We start from the raw sequence: 6,000 nt of genomic DNA on the forward strand, positions 1-6,000 counted from the left end.
TTGTGGTAATAACAGATTTTAGTTATTCAAGCCATTCTGAGATTGTTTTCTCTAAGAAAACTTGGAAAAACTTGCTATTTTCTAAATTAGAATTTCTCTGCTTTTAATACATAGTGATACATCATAAAACAGTTATCAAGTTACATTCCACATATGTCTACTTTAGACCCCTTTCACACGAGTGAGTTTTCCGCGCGGGTGCAATGCGTGACGTGAACGCATAGCACCCGCACTGAATCCTGACCCATTCATTTCAATGGGTCTGTGTACATGAGCGTTGTTTTTCACGCATCACTTCTGCGTTGCGTGAAAAACGCAGCATGTTGTATATTCTGCATTTTAAGTGAATGGGGCTTCAGTGAAAAAACGCTTTGAATCCGCAAGCAAGTGCGCATACAATGCGTTTTTCACTGATGGTTGCTAACAGATGTTTGTAAACTTTCAGTTTTGTATCACGTGTGTGAAAAAACACATCAAATTGCATTGCACTCGCGCGGAAAAAACAGAACAACTGAACGTAATCGCAGACAAAACTGACTGAACTTTTTAGCAAAATGGTGCGAGTTTCACTGAACGCACCCTGAAAGCATCCGGAGCCAACCCTGAACGCTCGTGTGAAAGAGGCCTTATGTTGCATCATTTTGTAAATGTCTTTTTAATTTTTTGGGACATTAGAAGGTTAAAGGGAACCTGTCACCTCCAACAAACATCCCAAGCCGGCAGCAGTACCTGAGAGTATCCAGCAGCGTGTTTGTAAGGCTTGAAGTCACGGGGGCAGCGGCCTCCTTGCTTGAAGTCACGGTAACGACGCCCCCTCGCTGTGACTGACAACCAGCTGTTCGGCAAAGGCAGCCGAACTGTGTGCGTAAGCGCTGTCCCCAGTGCACGGGCAACATCTGTGCAGATTCTGCAGACGCATCCAGACCCATTCAACTTGAATCGGTCCGTGGTCCGTCCGCACTGCAAAAAAGTAGTGTATGCACTGCTTTTTTGCAGTGCAGAGGCACGGATAGAGACCCCACGGAAGCACTCCGTAGTGCTTCCGTGCCTCCGTACGGCACCGGACTTTCCGGATTGTGGACCCATTCAAGTGAATGGATATGCATCTGTGAAGCAGAGTGCACACGGCCAGTGCCCGCATATTGTACATGAGCCCCTAGGCTAGTTTCACACTAGTGCTTTTAGATCCGACGAGCTGTTCCCTGACGGATCTCTCTGCATTTTAGCATTGCTGGAAGCTACCGCATAGCCATCTTGCTCCATTCACTAAAGTGGGGACCAGGAGAAATCTGGCCGCACAGCAATCTGTCAGTGAAAAACGGACAAGATAGAACATCTATTTTTTTACGTAAAAAAAAACTGCCGTGTGAATAACCCCATAGACTACCATTGGTCTTAAAACAGACGTGTGATGGCCTTTGAAAAAATGTACATCACATGTCGTGTGAATGTAGCCTTACCCTGGGTTCGGACCTGAGCGTTCTGAAACGAGCGCTCTGTATGCGCGATTGTACGGGCGTTTGCAATCGCGCATACAGAGACAAGCGAATGCCCATTGTCGCGCGTTCCCGAAAGTCTATGTACGGGAACGCGCGACAAACGCCCCAAAAAAAGCTCAAGAACTTGCGATCATACGCGCTGTAAAACGCCCAGGTGAGAACCATTCCCATAGGGAAGCATTGGTTTCTCCTTGTTGAGCGTTTTACAGCGCGTTTGAACGCGCTGTAAAATGCTGAGGTGTGAACTTAGGGTAAGACCTCTTGCACACAAACTTTTTTTTCTGTTTACGTTCCGTTTTTTGCGTTCCGTATACGGAACTATTCATTTCAATAGATCCGCAAAAAAATGGAAGGTACTCCATATGCCTTCCATTTCCATTCCGTTCAAAGATAGAATATGTCCTATTATTGTCCGCATAACGGGGGCCAGCTGTTCTGTTCTGCAAAAACGGAATGCACACGGACATCATCCGTATTTTTTGCAGATCCGTTTTTTGCAGACTGCAAAATACTGAAAAAGCCATACGGTCGTATGCAAGAGGCCTTAGTCTGACCTCTAGTGGCTCTTTATCAGTATGACAAGTTCATAATCACTAAGGCCCCTTTCACACGAGCGTGATTTCCGCACGGGTGCAATGCGTGACGTGAACGCATAGCACCTGCACTGAATCCTGACCCAATTATTTCAATGGGTCTGTGCACATGAGCGTTGTTTTTCACGCATCAGTTCTGCGTTGCGTAAAAATCGCAGCATGTTCTATATTCTGCGTTTTTCACGCAAGTGCAGGTGCGATGCGTTTTTCACTGATGGTTGCTAAGAGATGTTGTTTGTAAACCTTCAGTTTTTTAATCACGCGCGTGAAAAACACATCAAATCGCATTGCACCCACACGGAACAAACTGGACAACTGAACACGCAGACAAAACTGACTGAGCTTGCAAAATGGTGCGAGTTTCACTGAACGCACCCTGAACGCATACGGACCTAATCTGTCACGCCTGTGTGAACCCAGCCTAAGGCCTCATGCACACGACCGTTGTGTGCACCCGTGACCGTTGTTCAGCGCTATTGTACTATGCATTCTGTATTCAGAATGCTATTATTTCCCTTATAAGCATGTTATAAGGGAAAATAATACAATCTACAGAACACCGATCCCAAGCCTGAACTTCTGTGAAGAAGTTCGGGTTTGGGTACCAAACACGCGCGATTTTTCTCACGCGAGTGCAAAACGCATGACAATGTTTTGCACTTGCGCGGAAAAATCGCGGGTGTTCCCGGAACGCACCAGCACATTTTCCCGCAACGCCCATGTGAAAGGGGCCTAAGAGTGGTGTAATTAGTATGTACATGAAAATGTTGTGCAAGTGAGCAGAGAATAGGAGCGTGTCTCCATGACAAAATGTGGCGCAACTCAGCGCTCAAGACAGATGAAGAAAGGTACACCAGCCCTGGAGTGGAGTAGAAATTAGACTGTTTATATAAATAGGTCGAAAAAACTGGCGCAAAAGTTAGAAAACTTCTAAATTAGTTTAAAAAATGAAAATAGGCTAACAAGGCATAATCCCTCCAAAAAAGGTGCATTTTCAGTAGAAAATGCAACTAAAAAGAAAAAGACAGTCTAAGGGCTCATGCACATAACTATGTATTTTGTGCATTCCGTATTTTGCGGAACGGAACAGCTGGCCCCTGATAGAACAGTCCTATCCTTGTCCATAATGCGGACTATAATAGAACATGTTCTATTTCTTTGCGGAACGGACATACAGAAACGGAATGCACACGGAGTAACTTCCGTTTTCTTGTGGACCCATTGAAATGAGTGGTTCTGCATACGGTCCGCAAAAAAAAACACGAAATGGAAAGAAAATACGTTTGTGTGCATGAGCCCATAAACAGCATTTTTACAGCTGAAAACAGGCGGCGACACTATGGTAAATGTGCCCCCCCCCTGACTGTGTGAATAAGGCGTTACTATTATCAATCTTCAATGGTGCTCTATGCACAAGTGTCTACATAAATCTTCCAAAGGGTTCATGCACACGAACCTGTGCCACCCGTGCCGTGCATTGGAGACTGCAAATTGCGCTCCCCAATGAAACTGCACCATCCATGTGGCCCCTGCTGGCAGATCCATTCAATTTGAATGGGTCCGCGATCCTTCCACACCTAAAAAAAAAAAGGAGTATGTTCTATTTTTTTTTTTTGTGGTGCGGAGGCCCACGGTAAGTGCCATGTTTCATATTGTTTTGGAAGGGAAATGCCATAAATGTGGATGTAAACTGCTGTTTGGTGCACTGCAGGGTCCAGAAGGGAAAGACCGTCTTTTGCAGCGCAGATTTTAATGGATTGGTGTACAGGCGCCATGTTGCTTTTGAGCAGCCTCTGAGGTACCAGTACAGCTATTTTAGGACAACCACAAGTTTTATTATTTTTCTCTAGAGGGAGCTATATACACTGAACAGAAATATAAACGCAACACTTTCGGTTTTGCTCCCATTTTGCATAAGCTGAACTCAAAGATCTGAAGCATTTTCTACATACACAAAAGACCCATTACTCTCAAATATTGTTCACAAATCTGTCTAAATCTGTGTTAGCGAGCACTTCTCCTTTGCCGAGATAATCCATCCAACCTCATAAGTGTGGAATATCAAGGTGCTGATTAGACAGCATATATATTGCACAGGTGTGCCTTAGACTGCCCACAATGAAAGGCCACTCTGAAATGTGCAGTTTGATCACACAGCACAATGCCACAGATGTCACAACGTTTGAGGGAGCGTGCAATTGGCATGCTCACTGCAGGAATGTCTACCAGAGCTGATGCCCGTGCAATGAATGTTCATTGGGGGGGAATCAGAAAACCAGTCAGTATCTGGTGTGGCCACCATTTGCCTCACGCAGCACAACACATCTTCGTTGCATAGAGTTGATCAGGTTGTTGATTGTGGCCTGTGGAATGTTGGTCCACTCCTCTTCAATAGCTGTGCGAAGTTGCAGAATATTGGCAGGAACTGGAACATGCAGTCGTATACGCCGATCCAGAGCATCCCAAACGTGCTCAATGGGTGACATGTCCGGTGAGTATGCTGGCCATGCAAGAACTGGGATGTTTTCAGCTTCCAGGAATTGTGTGCAGATCCTTGCAATATGGGGCCGTGCATTATCATGCTGCAACATGAGGTGATGGTCATGGATGAATGGCACAATGGGCCTCAGGATCTCATCACGGTATCTCTGTGCATTCAAAATGCCATCAATAAAATGCAGCTGTGTTCGTTGTCCATAACATACGCCTGCCCATACCACAACCCCACTGCCACCATGTGCCATTCGATCCACGTTGACATCAGCAAACCGCTTACCCACATGGCGCCACACATGCTGTCTGCCATCTGCCCTGAACAGTGAAAATCGGGATTAATCCGTGAACAGAACGCCTCTCCAACGTGCCAGACGCCATGGAATGTGAGCATTTGTCCATTCAAGACCCCGATGAGGACGACAAGCTACAGTCAGGTCCAGACCCCGATGAGGACGACGAGCTGCAGTCAGGTCAAGACCCTGATGAGGACGACTAGCTGCAGTCAGGTCCAGACCCCGATGAGGACAACGAGCTGCAGTCAGGTCCAGACCCCGATGAGGACGACGAGCTGCAGTCAGGTCCAGACCCCGATGAGGACGACGAGCTGCAGTCAGGTCCAGACCCCGATGAGGACGACGAGCTGCAGTCAGGTCCAGACCCCGATGAGGACGACAAGCTACAGTCGGGTCCAGACCCCGATGAGGACGACGAGCTGCAGTCAGGTCAAGACCCTGATGAGGACGACTAGCTGCAGTCAGGTCCAGACCCCGATGAGGACAACGAGCTGCAGTCAGGTCCAGACCCCGATGAGGACGACGAGCTGCAGTCAGGTCCAGACCCCGATGAGGACGACGAGCTGCAGTCAGGTCCAGACCCCGATGAGGACGACGAGCTGCTGTCAGGTCCAGACCCCGATGAGGACGACGAGCATGCAGATGAGCTTCCCTGAGAAGGTTTCTGACAGTTTGTGCAGAAATTCTTTGGTTATGCAAATTGATTGTTGCTGCAGCTGTCCGGGTGGCTGGTCTCAGACGATCATGGAGGTGAACATGCTGGATGTGGAGGTCTTGGACTAGTGTGGATACACATGGTCTGCGGTTGTGAGGCCGTTTGGATGTACTTCAAAATTCTCTGAAACGCCTTTGGAGACGGCTTCTGGTAGAGAAATGAACATTCATTGCATGGGAAACAGCTCTGGTAGACATTCCTGCAGTCAGCATGCCAATTGCACGCTCCCTTAAACGTTGCGACATCTGTGGCATTGTGCTGTGTGATCAAACTGCACATTTCAGAGTGGCCTTTTTATTGTGGGTAGTCTAAGCCACACCTGTGAAATATTCATGCTGTCTAATCAGCACCTTTATATGCTACACCTGTGAGGTGGGATAGATTATCTCAGCAAAGGAGAAGTG

This window comes from Bufo gargarizans, chromosome 6 (genome assembly GCF_014858855.1).
Source record: "Bufo gargarizans isolate SCDJY-AF-19 chromosome 6, ASM1485885v1, whole genome shotgun sequence".
Lineage (NCBI taxonomy): Eukaryota > Metazoa > Chordata > Amphibia > Anura > Bufonidae > Bufo > Bufo gargarizans.